The sequence below is a fragment of the Macaca nemestrina genome, chromosome 15, assembly GCF_043159975.1.
Source record: "Macaca nemestrina isolate mMacNem1 chromosome 15, mMacNem.hap1, whole genome shotgun sequence".
NCBI lineage: Eukaryota > Metazoa > Chordata > Mammalia > Primates > Cercopithecidae > Macaca > Macaca nemestrina.
In genome coordinates this window covers 96,199,347-96,221,780 of record NC_092139.1, presented here as the reverse complement: position 1 = coordinate 96,221,780, position 22,434 = coordinate 96,199,347, and the positions used below count along the sequence as shown (strand labels likewise).

The window sequence follows — 22,434 nt, the reverse complement described above, 5'->3', positions numbered from 1 at the left end:
ACTTACCTACGCCAAATTGTCTTAACATCTGTGCATGCTGTCTTGTGACATTAAAAAAATCAGTTATGAGTCAAACACTGTATTCAGAATAAATATTTACAATAAAATTGTCTTATGTAATTATTTTGTGTAATTTTAGTCTTGTTTTTAAGGAGATGAAAATTCAGTTTTTCAGCTTTGTATAGATGGAATGATAATCAGGAAAGGGAATTTTTTAATATGTAAGAAAGTGATGCTTTCTTTAAATTTAAGCAAAATTTATATTCTAAGTATGAGAGAGAAAAACTATATTTACTTCTGCACTTCTAAGTTCTCAAGTGGGGCCCCTATAACAAATGAGATTAGCAAGATAAAAGTATGTAAGTGTATTTAACGTAAGTTTTACATGACGTGAGAGCCTTCGTAAGGAAATGAAGACCCAAATAAATAGTTAAGCTTGAGCATTTTTATGCTAGGTTTGATAAGGAGTGGAAAGTTGTGAAAAAATGTGACAGGACAATGAGGGTATGAGCTAGAGGTAATAAAGTGGGGAGAAACTTACCAACACCTGTCTGGGCTCTTCTCAGTACCCCTCTGTCTTCCCAGAGAAAGATATTCCTTTCCATCAGGTTTAAGGAGAGTCTTAGGACCTGCTTCAGAGGAAGGTCAGAGATTTCTTCCAGCACTAACCATTTCTCAAATTACTTCAGCTTAAAATATTTGATATGCCTAGGCACCACATTTTGGAGTGGCTACCTGTCACCATCATAAGCTAAATCCATCAAAGGCAATGGGCACTTCTTTTCATAGTATGGATTTCATTACCAGAACAATTGTTATTACCTGTTATCTTTGGCAATAAATGGTTTATTGTTACTATATAGTCCCTTATTTTATATGCCTTAAAGACATGATTTTATGACAGGCTTATAATTTGTATGCATTTGAATCTATGTTCAGGTCTTTTTGGTCAGTCTGTAAATTGCTTGTATATATATATACACACATATAAATTTTTTAAATTACAAAAGTAACTCAAAGTTACTTTTGGAAAAATTTTGAACAATAAAAATCATATTTCCCTCATGTCTGTTGCTCACCCCATTCCCCATTCCAGTCCCTAGAGTTAACTATTTTTATTCAGTTTGAATATTTTTTGAGAGCTTTTACAATATATCTGTAACTTTATACACATAAACACCTGTACTCACAGACATACCCTTACATGCTTTTTAAAGAAAATAGATACTTAGAACAATTAAAAAATTGGCAATTGGTCGGGTGTGGTGGCTCATGCCTGTAATCCCAGCACTTTGGGAGGCTGAGGCATATGGATCACGAGGTCAGGGGTTTGAGACCAGCCCGGCCAACATGGTGAAACCTCGTCTCTACTAAAGATACAAAAACAAACAAACAAACAAACAAAAAACAAAAAAAACTGTGCGTGGTGGCATGCGCCTGTAATCCCAGCTACTGGGGAGGCTGAGGCAGGAAAATCGCTTGAGCCCAGGAGGTGGAGGTTGCAGTGAGCCGAGGTTGTGCCACTGCACTCCAATTGCACTCCAGCCTGTGGGCAACAGGGAGAGATTCCGTCTCAAAAAAAAAAAAAAAAAAAAGGAGTTGATAAGTATATATATTTATGGAGTACCATGTGATGTTTTGATCTATGTATACATTATAGAAGGATTCAGTCCAGATAATTAACACATACATTGCCTTACCGAATTTATATTTCTTTTGTGTTGAGAACATTAAAAATCTATTTTAGCAATTTTGAATTACATGTTTTTATTAACTGTGGCCACCATGCAGTTTAATAGATCACTAACATTTATTCCTCCAATCTAACTGAAACTTTGTATCCTTGATCAACATCTTCCTAAAAAGGGATACTTTTTAAATGTTAGATTTGCAATGTGCTTATTTTTCTCTGGCAATTTACACATAATTTAATTGTAACAGCTTCATAATATTTCACATTATGAATGTACCAATTTAACATTTTCTAGTTTTTACTTAAAAAGAAGATAAAAATCTGTAATACGAGAGTAGCCCTTGTTTAGTGGTTCTAGCAGGGGGAGTGCAGCTACTCCTATACCTTTCATCAAACGACTGTCCTCCTTTGTTGGGGAAAATCATCCTCTTTTACTGAGTGTGCTGTTATAAGAGATGAGGTAAAAAAGTGATTGAAAGGTTTCTGTCTCTTCTTGGGTACATGTTAGAAGACACAAAGAAGTGTTTATTTCTTTGTTATTCAAGAAAAAACTACAAACAAAAGTATGTTTTCTAGCTGCCACCATTTGATTGGTAACTTTTCTATTTGGTATTAAAATGACTCTCTTAAGGCCACTGGTCATTGTTTACTTATTTGTACATTTAGTTTTTATTTTATTATTGTTGATCTAAGAGGAGAATTACTTATCTAAGAGTTTTTGCCAAAAGGGATTTTTCTCGTAAATGTTAGCCTAAAGTAATGTTAGAGTCCATAGCATCTCCTTGGAAACTAGGCTTTCGTGGGATAGAAACAACTACTTTAAGATGGATGCTGTGTCCTTAGGAAGTGATTCAGGAAGTCTGGCAAGAAGAGAAATCATGCTGTGAAGGAAATTCAGAAAATAGGAGCTCAATTATTTATGTTCTCAGATTTGTCATAATTTGTTTTAAGAATGTTTCATTCTAATGATACTAAGTTATAAACATATGTTAAGTAATAAATTTCATTTCCAACTCTCAGATGGTATGTTTATCACTAAGGAATGTGGATGCATTTTTTAAAATGAAGTGAGAGGTTTGTTGTCATATATACTTGACAGTGACATTGATTAAAATGTAGATATGTGCTTTGTGGGTGATATATAAAATGTATCAGGACACAACTTTTAAAGGTTTCTATTAGTCTTATCTCTTGTAATAAAGATTTGGCAGCATTTTCTTTTTGTTTTCTTTCTTTCTCTCTCTTTTTCCTCCCCTCCCCTCCCCTCCCCTCCCTCGTCTCTCTTCTCTCTTCTCTTTCATCTCTGTCATCCAGGCTAGAGTGCAGTGGCACGATCTCGGCTCACTGCAACCTTTGCCTCCTGGATTCAAGCAGTTCTCCTGCCTCAGCTTCCTGAGTAGCTGGGATTACAGGCGCCTGCCATCATGCCTGGCTAATTTTTGTATTTTTAGTAGAGACAGGGTTTCAGCATGTTGGCCAGGCTGGTCTCGAACTCCTGACCTCAGGTGATCTGCCTGCTTTGGCCTCCCAAAGTGCTGGGATTACAGGCACAAGCCATCGTGCCTGGCCAGCATTTTTCTATCTTAATGAAACGAGAAAATTATCCCAGGAGTTTCCAGAGTCTTTTTATAGAAACATTTTTTAATATTCTCAAAACAGCATTTCAGATAAAAAGTTATGAAAGCTACTCCAGAAATAGTGGTAAAGAAGTCTTTTCTGTTTAAGACCAAGTCTTGCTCTGTCAGCCAGGCTGGAGTGCCGTGGCGTGATCTCTGCTCACCACAACCTCTGCCTCCTAGGTTCAAGAGATTCTTTTGCCTCAGCCTCCCGAGTAGCTGGGATTACAGGTGCAAACCACCACATCCAGCTAATTTTTGTGTTTTTAGTAGAGATGGGGTTTCGCCATGTTGGTCAGGCTGGTCTCAATCTTGTGAACTCAGGTAATCTGCCTGCCTCGGCCTCCCAAAATGCTGGGATTACAGGCGTGTGCCACTGCACCCAGCCAAGAAATAGTTTTTTCAAAAATGTTTTTAAAGTGATAAGATAGATGACCAATATACTTAAATAAAATTAGTCTCTTTTGGAAATTGAAGTATTACTAATACTAAAACGGAAACATTATTCTTATATTTTGGTATAGCAACACTTGAAGTCATTGAATAAATTTAGTCATTGGTTAAATTTCCTGATTTTTTTTTTTGTACAGAGATTTACTAATATTTCAGAAGTATTACACTATTTTCCGTTTTCAAGAGGACTGTTAAAAGGATTGTTTTTACATTATTGTATTGAAAAAGCTACCTGTGGGCTGGGCATGGTGGCTCACACTTGTCATCTCAGTGTTTTGGGAAGCTGAGGTGGGAGAATCTCTTGAGGCCAGGAGTTTGAGACAAGCCTAGGCAACAAAGCCAGACCCCCATATCTACAAAAAATAATTAAAAAAAGAAATTAACTGGTATGGTGGCATGTAGCTGTAGTCCCAGCTACTCGGGAGGCTGAGGCAGGATGATCATTTGAGCCTGAGCCCAGCGTTGCAGTGAACCATGATTGTGCCACTGCACTCTGGCTTGGGCTACAGAGTGAAACCCTGTCTCAAAAAAAAAAAAAAAAAAAAAAAAAAAAAAAAAAAAATTAACCTGTATATAAGTTTCTAGAATATTTACGTAATTACCTTCATTTCAATTCTCTGGAAAGAGTGCCTTTTAACTTAATTTACTGGAAATATTATTTCTTCTTTTTTCTCCCATTTCTATCCAGATGATGAAATATTATTTGTTGTTTATTGAAGTCCAGCAAGACTTTTAAGAACAAAGTTAGGGGCCAGGCACGGCAGTTCATACTTGTAATCCCAGCACTTTGGGAGGCCGAGGTGGGCGGATCACGAGGTCAAGAGATTGAGATCATCCTGGCCAACATGGTGAAACCCTGTCTCTACTAAAAATACAAAAATTAGCTTGGCGTGCTGGCGCACGCCTGTAATCCCAGCTACTCAGGAGGCTGAGGCAGGAGAATCACTGGCACCCAGGAGGCGGAGATCGCAGTGAGCCGAGATTGCACCACTGCACTCCAGCCTGGATGACAGAGCAAGATTCCGTCTAAGAAAAAAAAAACAAAACTAAAGTTAGAATCGCTCTATGTATTTATTAGTTTAGTTAGTTTTTGCGATGTATTCTATTGCTAAATCATGTCATTTATTTTTTACCTTCTTACTGTGAAATAATTTCTTGTGTTGATCAGTTTAGATATTTCTTTTAAAATATACTATACTTCATTGTCAAAGCATTTAACATTTTATTTGTATATTTTTAAAGTTTTACTTTTGAAATGTTAAATTTAGAGAACATTTGCAAGATTAGTACAAAGGACTTTTGTGTATCTTTTATCTAGATCCTCCAGTTGTTAACATTTATCATGTTTGGCCTATAATTCTTTTTCTTTTTTTTTTTTTTTCTTTTTTTGAGACGGAGTCTGGCTCTGTCACCCAGGCTGGAGTGCAGTGGCGCGATCTCGGCTCACTGCAAGCTCCGCCTCCCGGGTTTACGCCATTCTCCTGCCTCAGCCTCCCGAGTAGCTGGGACTACAGGCGCCCGCCACCTCGCCCGGCTAGTTTTTTGTATTTTTTTTAGTAGAGACGGGGTTTCACCGTGTTAGCCAGGATGGTCTCGATCTCCTGACCTGGTGATCCGCCCGTCTGGGCCTCCCAAAGTGCTGGGATTACAGGCTTGAGCCACCGCGCCCGGCCTATAATTCTTTTTCTATTACTATTACTGTTATTTTCTGAATTGAGAATAAGTTGCAGACATGATGTGCGATCACCCCTAAATCCTTCAGTATGTATTGGTAACGTTGATATAAAACCACAGTACCACCATTAAAATTAGGACATCATCATTGATACAGTACTGCTTTCTAAACCACAGACCCCCTTGAAATTTGAATGATTGCTCCAGTAATGTCCTTTATAGACACCCTTTCCTTTCTGGTCCAGGATCAATTATCTGGCAAGAAGTGTATTAGGATTCTCTAGTTAAGATAGTTAAGCTGTAGTATCAGCTCTGTACTAGGTGCTCACATTACAGGCAACTTATTTGGGTGACTGGATTTTGACCACTCTTGGGTTCCTGACGGTTATTTTCTTGGTTGGCGCCTTGACCTTTGATCACTGTAATGATATATTCCATGTGCTTTTCTTTGGACCGTCAGCCTTTGCCCGTAGTACCTAACCTGCAGTTCATTGTTGCTAGTCTGGACTGCTTGCTTGACTCTCTTGATCCTAGCATCCAGTCCATCCCTTGCTTTGTTTCTCTAGGTTGATAATGTGTAAGGGATAACTAATATTTTTGTGCTTGTGTCTATCAGAAATCCTTGTGCCAGGTGTCTCTTTGTATAGGAATAAAGCAGAATATATCAGAATAGGAGTTAGCATTAGAATAATTTCACATATAACAGTCAGCATTAGTGCTATATAAAACTAAAGAGAGCTACAAACCCAGAACCCTGTGTGTGTGTGTGTGTGTGTGTGTGTGTGTGTTTGTGTGTGTGTGTGGTGTACTCTGCTGTGAATCTTGGGTTAAGTAGGCAGAATGTGCTTCTAAATTATTTTGGATTATGCTTCTGCCTATAGGCTCTATAATCTTAGTATAGTCATCTCTCAGTATCTTGGGAGATCGGTTCCAGGACCTCCTATGGATATCAAAACCTGTGGATGCTCCATTTCCTTATATAAAATGAGGTGGTATTTGCATATAAACTGTTTCTATCCTCCTACAAACTTTAAATCATCTCTAGACTACTAATAATATTTAATACAATGTAAATGCTATGTAAATAGTTGTTATACTGTATCACTTAGGGAATAATGACAAGAAAAGACGTCTATATGTTCAGTACACCTGCAATTTTTTAAAAAAAGGTTTTTAGTCCACAGCTGGTTGAATCCACAGATGCAGAACCCATGGATATGGAGGGCTGCTGTATGTAGTCTTTTCAGGTGGTCTTGTTATTTCATGAGGGAGTGAACTAATGAAATCATGGGCTACCATTTGTAATCAGTTGGCAACTCTTTTTTTTTTTTTTTTTTTTGAGACGGAGTCTCGCTCTGTCGCCCAGGCTGGAGTGCAGTGGCCGGATCTCAGCTCACTGCAAGCTCTGCCTCCCGGGTTTACGCCATTCTCCTGCCTCAGCCTCCCGAGTAGCTGGGACTACAGGCGCCCGCCACCTCGCCCGGCTAGTTTTTTGTATTTTTAGTAGAGACGAGGTTTCACCATGTTAGCCAGGATGGTCTCGATCTCCTGACCTTGTGATCCGCCCGTCTCGGCCTCCCAAAGTGCTGGGATTACAGGCTTGAGCCACCGCGCCTGGCCAGTTGGCAACTCTTGGAACGGAATATTATTGATAGAATGTTCACTGTTCAAGAATTAAACAGCTGATATAGATTTGCTTAAATATCTAAAAATTGTAGATCTATTTCCTACAAGTTTATTATGATCATCAGGTTTATAATAAGTTTATTATAATTATTCAATGGGTAAGCTCTAGTGATATTTGAAAATATTTTAAGAGTTAATTCCTAATAGTAGGTTAATTTCCTAATAGTAGGTCTTCCAGGGAGAAGTTGATTGACGTAAAAGTGGTATAAACTGAGTAAGAATCATAATTTTTCTTAATGATAAAATACTAATTTAGGTTTAAAGTCAATTTAGACACAGAATTTTAGATATTAGAGAAGCAGTGATCTGATTTCTAGAAAGTATATTGAGAAAAGGACATATTTTTAGTACAATTGGCTAAGTACATGCAGGAAGAATCTTTTATAAATCCTTGTGACGATGCTTTAAGAGCTGTAAATTGTTGAGTAAAATGCAATTTGCCTTTGGTTTTATGAAGAATTTTCCAGACTTGGGCGCCCTCTTGTGTTTAATTTATAGTTAAGATTATTCTACATTATGTAGCTTTTGGTAGTCTTGTGTAGGTTGATGGGTTGGTTGTTATATGTGTATTCTCTGAAGATATAAATTTTTCAGTATAATGATAAATACTCAATACATATTATCCAATCTCGTTATTTTAACAGTCTTACAGCATCTTTGTAGAACTTCACAATTGGAAAGATTGTTAAGTGTTCAGCTGGTTCTGTTTTTACATTTACTTTTGCATGGTCTATATCAATTTTTGTTGTGTTTAATGCATGCATTCATTGAGATATATGTCCTTGAACATAGTTTTAGTTTTATTTTTTGAAGCAAGGTCTTGCTTTGTTGCCCAGGCTCAACATTCATTGAGATAGATGTCCTTGAGCATATTTTTAGTTTTATTTTTTGAAGCAAGGTCTTGCTTTGTTGCCCAGGCTGGAGTGCAGTAGCGAGATTATGGCTCTCTGCAGCCTCAACCTCTTGGGCTCAAGCAACCCCCCCGACCTTAGCCTCTTGGGTAGTGGGGACTACAGGTGTGTGCCACCATGCCCAGCTGATTTTTTGTTTTCAACCTTTTTGTAGATACAGGGTCTCACTCTGTTGCCTAGTCTGGTCTTGAACTCCTGGGTTCAAGCATCCCTCTTGCCTCAGACTCCCAAAATGGCTGGGATTACGATGTGAGCCACCGTGGTTCTCCCATAAATTACTTTTTAAAGACTAAGCGACAAGGTTTAGTTATGAAGTTATTTATTTATTTATTTATTTTTTGAGACGGAGTCTTGCTCTGTCACCCAGGCTGGAGTGCAGTGGCCTGATCTCAGCTCACTGCAAGCTCTGCCTCCTGGGTTTACACCATTCTTCTGCCTCAGCCTCCTGAGTAGCTGGGACTACAGGCGCCTGCCACCTCGCCCGGCTAGTTTTTGTATTTTTTAGTAGAGACAGGGTTTCACCGTGTTAGCCAGGATGGTCTCGATTTCCTGACCTCGTGATCCGCCCGTCTGGGCCTCCCAAAGTGCTGGGATTACAGGCTTGAGCCACCGTGCCCGGCCTGCAGTCATTTTATTTGAAGGTTCTATGGCAGTTGTAAGCTATATTGACTGATCAAACTGTTAAGTGCCTAGCACATTGTAAACCTTCAATAAATATTTGTTGAAAGGAAGAATGGAAGAACTATGGCTGATGATCCATTTTTTTTTGTGGACTGAAAGAAATGAAATTAGTTGGATGGTTGCCAAATTGCTGTATTCCAAGGGACAAATCTGTTACCCAATAACAACCAGAGTTTGTTACTCTGGTTCCAAAGAACCTGGGGAACAAATGACTTTTAACCTTTGGGTCAGTATTTTATTGAAAATAGAACCTTTATACCTCATCATACTTATAACTACTTTAAAGTCTCAATCTACAGCCTTATTCTAATTGACATGGCACTGACTACCCTTATTTGGACCCCTCATGGACTAAGTTACTTTTTTATAGAAAAATTATTTTTAGTAGAGATGGGGGTCTTGCTATTTTGCCCAAGCTGGTTGTGAGCTCCTGGCCTCAAGGGATCCTCCCACCTTGGTCTTCCAAAGTGCTGGGATTATAGGCATGAGCCACCACGCTCAGCTTGCTCATAGACTGAATTACTTGGATTTTGTGGATCCCATCATCATCAGATCAGCTTTGCTGAAGGTTCATGAGCCATTGTGCCAAGCTGATTGTAGACATTCAGCAAATGGTGTCATAGCAAAGCATTTCTTTCAAATGGGGGAGGGATTAAAAAGGTGATTCTAAAAATTAGTTACCAAAGGTTCAGAATTTGATAATGCCTTACCTCCTCACTGATAATGATAAAACCCTCCTTCCTACATTTGATTTGTATAGGCAAAATATAGGCTAAATTATACAATTTAGAAGTAGGGATAAAGAACTTGCCATTTATGGCTATTCTTTTTCTTTAATCCTTATGAGTCCAAAGGATTTTATATGGCCTTCTTGGTTATATTTGCAAATTTAATAAGACCTACTTCTAAGGAGTGAGATGTAGTATTCTTCATATAAATCCCACAATTTTATACTATATAGCACCCAGAGAGTAGTTTTGTTCTTGATTTTGGTGTGTTTTTGTCTTATAAGAATCTTGCCTGTGCTTGTGCTCTTGTAATTTTCTTTGAACAAGCATTTCACTCACAGTTTTGTAATCTATCACATTACTGATTCTCTAAAGATTTGCTGCTCTGTATCATGAATAACTATACTTATAGTCTTGACTCCTTAATGCGATGGGAGTAAAGTATACTCCCTTGTCATTCTTGTTATATGTAATATGTAGATTTATAGATTTATATTTTGATCTTCTTTTAAGTTCGACCTCACCATTAGCAGATTTCAGAGAGTTTGTTTCCTATTCCCCAAATGGATAGAGGAAATTTTACTAACTCTTTATATCCAGGATAATCTATAAATCATTTGACATAAATTGTATGTAGTCACTGTTAACTAAATGTGTAACTATTCGTTGGTTAGAAGTAATGCATTTTAAAAATTTATCTTCAGGCAGTCTTCAGGTAACTTACCTCCACACAGTAGTGCTTATCACTTTTTTTTTTTTTGATACGTAGTCTTGCTCTGTTGCCCAGGGTGGAGTGCAGTGGCGTGATCTCGGCTCACTGCAAGCTCTGCCTCCCGGATTCACGCCATTCTCCTGCCTCAGCCTCCCAAGTAGCTGGGACTACAGGCGCCCACCAACACACCTGGCTAATTTTTGTATTTTTAGTAGAGATGGGGTTTCATCATGTTAGCCAGGATAGTCTCGAACTCTTGACCTCGTGATCCGCCCACCTCAGCCTCCCAAAGTGCTGGGATTACAGGCGTGAGCCACCACGCCCGGCCTGCTTATCACTTTTAAGTTGCATTTATATTTATTATTGCAGTTTTTCCATGGTTTAACCCTGTGAGGTCAGCATGGCGAATATTTTTATCCCTGTTTTACAGAAAATGATTTAAGAAAACTGAAATCTGGAGGGCTTGTGACTTGACTAAATGAATTTGTGTATGTGGAAGTTCCTTGTAAAATATAAAGGCTAAAAATGGGCCAGGCACATGGCTCATGCCTATAATTCCAGCACTTTGGGAGGCTGAGGCAGGAGGATTGCTTGAACTCAAGAGATGTGGTGACATGTACCTATTGTCCCAGCTACTCAGGAGGCTGAGGTAGGAAGATTGCTTGAGCTTGGGAGCTCAATGCTGCAGTGAACTATGATTGCGCCATTGCACTCCAGCCTGGGTGACAGAGCAAAACCTTGTCCCTCCCCACTCCCCCAAAAAAGATAAGAGGATTTTAGTAATCTCTTTTAGCCTATTCTCAAATTTAGGTTTTTAAAAACTTTAAGTCCAGTATTCATTCTCCTTATGTACTTTTTTTCCCATATAAATAGATCGTATATTGGCTAGTTGCCGTACTGCTGGTTGCCAGTAACCCTGCTTCTCTCTAATAATTGGTGACATTCATGGTGGACTGGAAATAGTGCAGTGCATATTACAGTGTATTTCTAAGTCACTTCTGTATTCCTGTCTATATTAGAGGCAATTCTTAGCCCTTTATATACACATTTTGGTTTAGGAAATTGTGTTTAAACAAAAACAAACTAAAACACCAATTCAGATGCTTATGTGCATAGTTTCTTTTGTAGGGGCCTGGGTATTGTTACAATGTAATATTATAATTTAAAAAACATAGAGTTATATAGAAAGTAGAATGGTGGTTGCCAGAGGCTGGGAAAAGGGGGAAATGGATAGTTGTTCAGTGAGTGTAGAGTTTCAGTTTTTCAGGATGAAATGTTCTAGAAATCTGTTGCAAAACAATGTTAATATACTTAACACTGCTAAACTGAACCTTTAAAAATGACTAACATAGTAAATTTTGGTGTTGTGTGTTTTTTTATGACAACTAAAAACCACATTAAAAAGGTAAAAAATACACAAACTTTAATACAACAAATGTTCAAGCCACCTAGAATGAGCAAATGATAGTATTTTCTCTGGAGCGATTATATGTGAGATTAAATTTAACTGAATCTTGATGTTATGACTCGGTGTTACCCTTGAGGCTTCTCTAGTACCTATATCATCCCAGGTAAAATATGAACCTGACCTTAATTTCTAGGCTATTGCTGTATTTTGTTCAGTTAATGTGGTGAGAAGTGTTCTTGCTTCTAAATATATGCTACTTTTTCATTCTGGTTTCTTTGGTAAGAGGAAGAGATTTAATGACACTTCCATACTTTCACTTAGGAGCCTCCTCTCCAGATGTCTGTCTGTTACATATCATGAGCTATTTGGAGATATCTTAGGCTTTGCAAAATTAATAAGTGATTAGCATAAGATCCTGGTACAGTCATCTATAATGTACAGTAGTTTATGCAGGAGCTCTTCAATTTCTTCCAATAATGACTGTCAAAATCTCATTATTCTAACTTCTATTAAAATGTTAGTAGACACTGCTGCTTTATCTTTTAGTCTGAACATTTAATTATAAAATAACTTTTCACTAAAAAGTAATTTATTAAACAGAAAAGCTCCCTAACCAATAGCATAGTAATTTTCATTTCTAAGTATTAATTTTCCTTTTAGTGCCACCTACGAGGCAAATACAGCAATTCAAATAAGCAGTAAGTATTATGGAGCCTTAAATAACTTCCCATCTCACTTAGAATAAAATTCTTTTTCTTTTAGAATACAATTCTTATCCTGGCCCAAGAAAATCCTGATCTGGTCTCTGTCTACCTCTGTGATAATCATCTTTTAGCACTCACTCCTTTGCCCACTATAGCCAGCCTTTTTTCCTTCTCGTTCCTTTAATATTTGCATTTCTTCTCCACTTTGGTTCTTTGGTACTTGACACCTGGAATTGTCTTTTCTCTGTGTGATTATGACTGGTTGTTTTCTTACAATTCAGAGATCAGCTTGAATATAACTGCCTAATCTAATATAACCACCTAGCCATCTTTAGTCACATCATTCTATTTGAATTTCCTCTTAAGCTGTTTTTACTGTCTGATTGTTTTTGTTTTTTGGTCATCTGCCTTTCCTTTGTAGAATGTAGGCTCCATGAGAGTAGGGAGCTTGGCTTTCTTATTCACCACCATATCCCCTGTGTGTAGAACAGTGACTTACATGTTATTATTATTGTTATTATTATTATTATTTTTGAGACGGAGTCTCGCTCTGTCGCCCAGGCTGGAGTGCAGTGGCGCAATCTCGGTTTATCGCAACTTCCACCTCCCAGGTTCAAGCGATTCTCCTGCCTCAGCCTCCCGACTAGCTGTGACTCCAGGCGTGTGCCACCATGCCCAGATAATTTTTGTATTTTTAGTAGAGATGGGGTTTCACCATGTTGGCCAGGATTGTCTCAATCTCTTGACTTTATGATCTGCCTGCCTCGGCCTCCCCAAGTTTTGGGATTACAGACATAAGTCACCGCGCCTGGCCACATATTATTACTTATTAAAGATGTGTAATCGTTTGTTGAACAGATGACTGAATGATTCATTGTTGTGTCTTGCTATGTGCTGGACACTGTGCAAAATCTTGTGGAGGCACTGTTTAGTCAGGGAGACTGACAATCCAATAATTATAATATAAAAGTATAGGTTTTATAATAAAAGAATCTAGAAAATGCTACGGGGTCACAAATAGAAAGAATTAATTTCTCCTAGAAGTAGGTCAAGGGGTATTAGAGATGAGTTAATGTATTAGTGCTTCATGTTTTACATTAAACCATTCTCCTGAGGCACTTTGCTGATTAGTTACTGACCAATTCTTGACTTTCTAATACTTTACTTAACCTTGCTATTTACTTTTCTACAAAAAGATGGTGATAATATTACCCTCAAGAATGTTGTAAAGATTAATCATTTAATGTTGGCTAAGTGCTTCGAAAATGCAAAATGCTATGTAAGCCTTGATGTCCTCAATCATATTAACAACCACTTTCTATAATTAAGTTTTATTGTGTACTTAGTTCCCGATTATTCAGGTAGAAATAAATATGCTTTTTTTAAAAAGAGAGATTATTTATGAAAAGCTTACTAGTATGTTATTAAAAGGCCTACAACATGGACCTTTTGCATTGTATTGTTAGTAGCAAAGAATGTCTGTACTGTTGATTCACTCCGATACTATTTTCTCAGAAGAGTAGTAATATACTGTAACCCCCAGGGGGCAGTAGTATACCAAGAAGATTGTGTGCTTAGGCATGCTAAATAGCACTGCAAGTCTGTTAGTGATTAGTGAATTTAACATGCAGAGACTTTCCTTCTTATTGATCAGATGGTGAAGATTTCAAGAGATATTTTGACTTTCCTTTTCCTATAGAATTGTATTATCTTGTATTCAAGAGTTTTCCTTCCTCAAAGAGAGGATCCTGTCTATTTGAGTACTTGGAGTGCAGTGGTATCTAGGGATTATTATACACATAGGAGCACCTCACTTTATACTATATTATACTATTACTGTGCTCTACTACAGATTTTTCCTAAAAGTTATAGAGAGGTTAAAATTTTTATAAATTGAATATTACTTTAAAATGAATTATGACAATGAGTCTCAACCTTTTTTTCTGCCCTAAGGTACCAAAGGATAAACTTAAAACCCTAACAGTGGCTTGCTGCTTCAGTGATTCTCAGTTTATGGCAGTTTTTCCCCAGACCTCAGAAGGTTTTGTGTTACATTATCTAATTAAAGAATACTACTTTGGAGAGTTAGGGTTAGGTATCTTTACAGAATTAGGGTTAGTGGCCATAAAAATAATGTTTAATTTTTATATTAATAAACATTTAATTGTAGTTCTCTTAGGGAATGAGAGACAAGATTGGTTTATTATTTAGTTTAAAAATAATGCTGGAGGCTAAATCTCTAAAATTCATTTTGTCGTCAAAGTTCTAAGTTCAACATCAGTGTCTCTCATCACAGCTTCTAGTACTTTATCTGTGCCTTAATTATAGTGCTGGGGACTTTTTGTTTTCGTCTTTGTATCTTTCATGAGTAGTTGTTTAATATACCAGTGAATTAATAAAACAATTTCTTCCAAACTCAAGAAGCCTTGACAATAGCTCTATAGCTGATTTTTAAATTAAGAGTGCAAAATACCTCATTCCTGAAAAGTCATTCTTCCCCTCCCTACTCCACCACTACCTATTGCACAGGGATTGAAGATGTAGTAGAACTAGTAAATGGCCATGGACAGAAAAATTCTCTGGGTCTGTCTGGCCCTTAAAGGAATAAAACAAAAATTATATGAATATATACTTTTAAATAATTACTTCCTTTTTGAATAGTTGATACATACTTATATAATAAAATTTAAGAAGGTACAAAAAGAGTATACAGTAAAGACTATTTTCTTCTATTCTTCTAGCCATTCAGTTTTCCTCTCCAAAGGCAATTGCCATTACTAGATTATTTTGCATCCTTCCTGGGGTATTTGATGAACATATAAACCAATCAATCAATCTAAACTCTTCATCTATCTATTGAATGATCAATCAGTTCTTCAGTCTACCTACCTACCTGTCTGTCTGTCTGTCTGTCTGTCCGTCTATCTGGTTGCTAAGAGTCTGAGCCTGACAACAAAAAGAGGCATTTAAAATATTTTGGGAATAAGTTTTAGTCTGGGAATTAGGGCTTGCATGAATATTGGAAGAGCTAGGGGAGTGAATGTCATATAAGTCATTTTGGAAAATTAGAGAAACTACAACTGAAAGGTACACTGAAGATCACCGAACACGAACACTGAAGACTTTCAGTGTTCTCAAAAGCTCACTGGAAAACTGCTGCAATTATGAAGCATCTCTGGGAAAGCTTCTGCCATATATTTAGGGCTATAGCAATAAGCAGGTGATTCTCAAACAGTTACCCAAAAGCTGCTATGAAATTTATGTTTGCTTTTCTGCCTCCAGCCGCCTTCAGAAAATAATGGCTTCTCCTCTTTCCAAATCTTATATGGTTCCTTTCATTAGCAAAATCTAACCTAAATCTAAACAACAAAAGAGGTTCTGGGAAATATAGAGGAGACCTTAGAAGAGTGGATGGTTGTGCTAAGTTGCCCAAATGATGGTCAATAATATTTTTGACCTGGAAAAATTGCTGTGTCCTAAATGTGACTGTGATTCTTGTGCTCTAAGAAAAGGGGAGGTTTTTGATAAAAAGTAATAGGTAATAGAAAACAAAAAATGGAATAAAGGAGAATCAAGAGAGTCAGTGTCCTAAAAGCCAATGAAGGAAAAAGTTTCCACAAGAATGAAGCAGTTAATTGTAACAATACTGTCATGAATACAGAAGGGAGGAGGAAAAAAAAAATCTGGGTTTGAAACGGAAGGATCGTCATTCATGAGATTCAAGAGTAGTTTTTATGAACTAGCCAGAGCAGAGAGATCTTGTGACATAACCAATCACATAAATGAAGAGAAGTTTATCAAATCAACTTTGGTCCACTTTACCTTTATTTATTTTTTTAACTTACAGATTTAATTTAAGCCTGTGTTGACCAGGCTGGTCTCGAACTACTGGCCTCAAGCGATCCTCCCATCTTGGCCTCCCAGAGTGCTAGGATTATAGGCATTAGCCACTGTGCCTGGCCTAATTTTAAATTTTTTAGAAACAAAGTCTCATTCTGTTGCCCAAGCTGGAGTGCTGTGGTGTGATCATAGCTCACTGTAGCCTCACACTCCTGGGCTCAAGCGATCCTCCCTCCTCAGCCTCCCAGTAGATGGGACCACAGGTGCTCACCACCACACCTAGCAAATCCCACTCATTAGATGGCAGGCACCATAGACCCCCTAGATCCTGTCTCTCCAGGTCCCCCACTCATTGCTTCTCTTCATAACCTAGTTCATGTCCTACCACACCCAACTTCGTGCAGGCCTTGCCCTTCCATGCCCAACTTGCTCTTGCCTCTGCTCCACCAGGTAGTCTACCCACCCTACCCTTCCATTTGGTGGCCCCTTGGACGACTGCATGACAGTCTCTTTCATTCAGACTCACCCTCCCCGCAGCTCCGCCCTCTTTCTTTTTACTCATATTTTCAAATACTTCTCAGCTATGTTGTTTACATTGTTAAATATAAATATCCAAGTGCAATGTAATACTCCCATAATTCTTAGAGCAAAATAGTGTATTCCTAGAAATTACTTCCTAGCTCATATACGTAAATTGTCTTCACTTGAATTAAAAAAAAATCTTTGAGTCATATTGTAGTCCATTTTCATTCCCAGACACTCTAAGAAAAGGTATATAGACCAATGTGAATTCATGGTTTTGAGGTTTTACTACACCTGTATAAGATGAAACTATTGGAGGGAACTGGGTGAAGGGTACATGGGTCCTTTGTACTATTTTTATAACTTCTTATGAATCTATAATTATTTCAAAAAATGTTTTAAAAGCACATGGACCTGGAATTGAGTCTTGGAATCTCTGTTTACCAGCTGAGTCACTTAGGAAAGTCATTTAACTTCTGTTAGCTTCAGTTACCATATTTACAAAATGAGGTTAGTAACACATCTCTCACAGGCTTGGTATAAGATTCAAACAAGATTCTTTATAAAAACAGTTTGTAGACAGCAGAGCTCTATGTAAATTTTATTTAAAATTGTATACTTCTTATAATTAAGAACACTTTCCAGCTTGGGGAACATAGCAATACCCTGTCTCTACAAATATAAAAAAATAAATAGCCAGCTAAACCTGCAGTTTAGCTACTTGGGAGGTTGAGGTAGGAGGATCACTTGAGCCCAGGAGGTCGAGGCTGCAGTGAGCTTTGATGCTGTGATTGTATCATTGCGCTCCAACCTGAGGTATAGAGCGAGACCCTCAAGGAATAAAAGGAATAGGTTTACCTATTAAGGGTCATTTTTTTTTTTTTTTAAACAGACCATTTCACAAACTCATTTAAATAACTTTGAACTTCAGTTCTACTTTCTAAAGTTATAATTTTTCTAAACTTTGTTTTACCTGCAAACAATAAGTGTACTCTCAATAGTATGTATAGACCGAAAACTTGCAATGGGGTATGGCTCCCTTTGGATTATATTTATGCTTTTATTGTTTTAGGAACAATAGCTTGAATCCATAGTTTGCCAGGCTTTCCATTATTTGCAAGGCTAGTAGGTTTTATAATTTATTTATTAGGTTAGATTGAACAAAAAGGAATAGGGCCTCATGGCTCTTAGCAATGTTGTGGTCCTTAGCCACTGACAGACCACTGGCATATGAGATTTGGTTCTTTCATTTAACAAATGTTAACTGAGTGTTTGTTGAATGTTGAATATTATTATATGCACTTGGGATACGTCTGTGACCCCAAAGAAAAAGTTGCATCAACTCAGATGGAGCTTTCGAATGAGATAAAACAGAAAGAAATATACGTTAAAAAGTGTTAAATGCTTGGGGGGAAAATAAAAGCAAAGTAAAGGTAGTGCTGGTGAGAGAAGTGGAGTAGGGTAGGTTTTATGCAGAAGGTAATATTTGGGCAAAGTGTTGAAGGATGTGAGGAGGTTAACCATGAAGGTTATCTGGGGGAAGAGCAAGGCCATTAGCACACCTGGCTAATTTTTTTTTATTTGTAGAGACAGGATATCACTATGTTCCCCAGGTTAGAAAGTGTTCTTAATTATGCCCTTGGCCTTGCTTGGGCCATCAGGCAAGAGAGAACCTAACGTAGTTGAGGAATGAGTTTCATGTGGCTGGAATGCAGTGAGCGAAAGGGAAAGTAATAGAACATTGCTTTCTGAGAGTTAATTGGGACTAGATCATGTAGGTCATTTTAAGCCATTGTAAGGACCCTGACTTTTACTCAGTAAATATGGAGCCATTAGAAGGTTTTGAGCAGAAAAGTGGCATGATCTGACTTACCTTTTGAGAGGAATATTCTGGCTGCTGTGTTGAGACTGAACTTTGGGAGTCAAGGATAAAGAGCAGAGTGGTGTTAGGCAGCCATTGAACTAATCCTTATGAGAGATGATCATGGTAATAAGTAGTAGTCAAATTCTGGATATCTTTTGAAATAATGGCAATAGTATTTTCTGATAGTCTGGAAGAAGTCAAGGATGCTTCCTAGGTGTTTGGCCTGAGCATAACCTAGATTTGCTATCAACTGAGATGAAGAAAGTTGCAGTTAGAGTTGGGTTGGGAAGAAGATCATAAATTCAGTTTTGGACATGTTGGGTTTGAGATACCTAAAGGACATCTAAGTGAAATGTTGAGTAGGCAGTTAAATATTTGAGTTGAGAGTTTGGGAGAGAGGCCTAAGCTCTAATATGAAATAAATTTATATTTTAAATCATGATACTGGATGGAATTACTGAGGGGATGTAGACAGAAAAGATGTCTAAGAACTGAGTCTGGAGGTACTCTACCATTCGGAGGGCAGGGAGAAGACAAACAACAAGCAAAGGAAATGGAGGAGGAGTAATAGTGATACAGAAATAAACAAAGTGTGGCATCCTGGAAGCAATAATATCATTGGATCAATTAGGCATGAGCCTGATCAAGATATCAAAAATGTATATATTAAAAGATGCTTTGTAACTATACTTTCTGAAAGTACTAGGTGTAATTTAAGTGGGTACAGAAGTTGCTGATCACTTTCTGTAAATGTTCTTTATTTTTTTTTTTGAGATAGGGTCTCACTCTGTTATCCAGGCTGGACTACAGTGGTTACCCCCTCTGTTACCCATGGCTCACTGCAGCCTTGACCTCTTGGAGCCTAAGCAGTCCACCTGCCTCAGCCTCCTATGTATCTAGGACCACACAGACACATGCCACTATACATGGCTGTTTTCCTTTCTTTTTTTTTTTTTTTTTTTTTCTTTTTTAGACAGAGTCTCACTCTGTTGCTCAGGCTGGAATGCAATGGCGCAATCTGGGCTCACTGCAGTCTCCGCCTCCTGGGTTCAAGTGATTCTCCTACCTCAGCCTTCTGAGTAGCTGGGATTACATGCATGCATCACCACACCTGCTTAATTTTTTTTTTTTTTTTGTATTTTTAGTGGAGACAGAGTTTTGCCATGTTGGCCAGGCTGGTCTCAAACTCCTGACCTCAAGTGATCTGCCTGTGTTGGCCTCCGAAAGTGCTGGGATTATAGGCGTGAGCCACCACAATCGGCCTGATTTTTAAATTTTTTGTAAAGGTGGGGTCTCCCCATGTTGCCCACTCTGGTCTCAAACTCCTGGGCTCCAGTGCCTCCTACCTCAGCCTCCCAGAGTGCCAGGATTATAGACGTGAGCCACTGCGCCTGGCCTATAAATGTCCTTTAATTAAATATTTAAAAATAACAACTTCTGGGTCAAGTGTGGTGGCTCATACCTGTAATCCCAGCACTTTGGGAGGCTGAGGCAAGAGGATCGTTTGAACTCAGGAGTTTGAGACCAGCCTGGGCAACACAGTGAAACCCCATCTCAACTAAACATAAAAAATTAGCCGAGCATGGTGGCCACATGTCTGTGGTCCCAGCTACTTGGGAAGCTGAGGTGCCAGGATCACTTGAGCCTGGAAGGTTAAGGCTGCAGTGAGCCGTGGTCACTCCACTGTACTCTAGCTTAGGTGACAGAGTGAGATCCTGTCTCCAAATAAAAAACAATCACGAGGTCAGGAGATCAAGACCATCCTGGCTAACATGGTGAAACCCCATTTGTACTAAAAATACAAAAAAATTAGCCGGGCATGGTGATGGGAGCCTGTAGTCCCAGCTACTTGGTAGGCTGAGGCAGGAGAATGGTGTGAATCCAGGAGGCAGAGCTTGCAGTGAGCCGAGATCGTGCCACTGCACTCTAGCCTGGGCGACAGAGCGAGACTCCATCTCAAAAAAAAAAAAATTTAGAAATTGGAAGAAGCCCATGAGATCAAATAGGAAGTTATAGTTTCAGGTTTTCTGTTTGTTTGTTTGTTTTATATGGAGTCTCACTCTGTCCCCCAAGCTGGAGTGCAGTGGCATGATCTGGGCTCACTGTACCCTCTGCCTCCCGGGTTTGAGCAGTTCTCTGCCCAGCCTCTTGAGTAGCTGGGATTACAGTCACCCACCACACAGGCACCCACCACCATGCCCGGCTAATTTTTGTATTTTTAGTAGAGACGGTGTTTCACCATCTTGGCCAGGCTGGTCTTGAACTCCTGACTTTGTGATCTACCCACCTCGGCCTCCCAAAATGCTAGGATTACAGGCGTGAGCCACCATGCCCGACCATTTTCTGTTATTTTTATAATTCAGCTAGAGGTAACTGCAGGGTTACCAAAAACCTCATTAGACTCCATAACTGTGGATTTACATATAACAATCTTGAGTGATAAAAGAAAAACTTTAGACAAAATACATTCAACAGAGTTTGCAAAGAATGACTCACAACCAGGCAATCCTCAAAACCAGAACAGGTTCAGAGAGCTCCCATCTGCAACGTGGGCAGTGAATATAGACAGGAAAAGGCTGAATGAAGAAAGCAGAAAGAGGGAACAAAAAGCAGATTGGTCCTTTTAAAGTTAATTTCCTTGTAAGGGTTAAAGCAGAGGGGGCTTCTTATCATGGTGGCTAATGCTGGCTTGTTTGGGAATTTGGCCATTATTTATTTCCTGATTTCTTGAACAGTCAGATAAACAGCTTAGTTGTAGTTCAGTTTTGTGATGTGGAACTTAAACAAGAGTAACTCCATTTCTGTTTGGTCTATTAGGGTCTAGTATAGGGGCTCAGCTCAAATCAAGGGCCTCCTCTAAATTTTATTTAACACGGAGAATAGTCACTAAGATTGTACAACAGGATTATTTGGATAAACTAGAGGTTGGAAGATAGGGGACTGGTAGTTCCATCTTTAGAATTTAGGAATGCTTGAGGTAAGAATTGGAGGGTCCCATTTCAGAGTACTTCAATGCTACTTTCTTTTCCTTGTGTGAGATCAGAAAGAGAAATGAGGGCTAAGAAGGCTTAAGCATAGAATATACAGAAATTAAGTATGATACTCAGTGAGAGATGGTAATTTTTCCTCTAGGATCTGATCTTCGTGGCCTGGAGTTCTATGTGTTAAAAATTAATGACAAGAACAGTGTTAGATGAGATGATATAGCAGAAGGGGTGTTTCCTGTTGAGGCTTAGATTCAAATGTTATAACAAAATTGACTGTCAGGGTCAGGTGTCCTGTGGATAACCAGCAAAGTAGTACTTGAGATTCTGATGGTTTGGTTTGACTGGATATTGACTGTCTGTGGACATGGCGGCTAGACAGCCTCATTTGCAGAGCAGAGGAAAATCCCTTCCAAAACCAGAAGTTGGCTATGAATTGGTATTGTATGTCATTGAACCCGAAATCCTTTTGAAGAGAGAAGTTGCTGCTTTCATACTAGCCCACACTTGGCTCTAGTGATTTGATATAAATTTTAGCTGCATTTTTTCTATGAGATGCATAGCAAGTGGTGTCTGCTTCCAGTAATCAAGTGTTTGTCTCCCATTTCTCCGTGGAGACACCTGCCTTTCTTTAAATTTGAGCATGGTTGATTGTCCTGCAACCTCAGCCCTCTGATGATTTCTAGAAAAATATATTTGTTCAGATTATTTACATTTTTCTTGTTGTAAGGGTGGGAGTAACCCTACTTCCAGTATTCCACATCCAAAGTGTTGTGGTGTTTTAAAATTTTAAGCTTTGTTCCTATCAAAGCCAAGCTTAAATGACATTTAAAGGTAAATTATAGTTCCTGTTGACAGAAAGTATGTTTAATTACTGAAGTTTACGGCTTTATATATATTTTTAAAATTATATTTTACTCTTAATAACAGCATGTTTTTATAAGTGCATTTTCTTTTA

The 22,434-nt window shown here is 38.3% G+C and overlaps 1 protein-coding gene and 1 long non-coding RNA gene across 10 annotated transcripts in view; both read left to right on the top strand.

Moving 5' to 3' along the window:
* The window catches only part of LOC105495739 (tetratricopeptide repeat domain 28), a 715,636-nt gene that overhangs the window by 67,139 nt on the left and 626,063 nt on the right, over positions 1–22,434 (top strand). The window lies entirely within an intron of this gene.
* The window catches only part of LOC139358773 (uncharacterized), a 50,349-nt gene continuing 29,496 nt past the window's right edge, over positions 1,582–22,434 (top strand). The window contains exon 1 of the long non-coding RNA XR_011614282.1: positions 1,582–21,586. This is a non-coding gene — a long non-coding RNA (uncharacterized lncRNA). The remainder of the gene's footprint in view (positions 21,587–22,434) is intronic.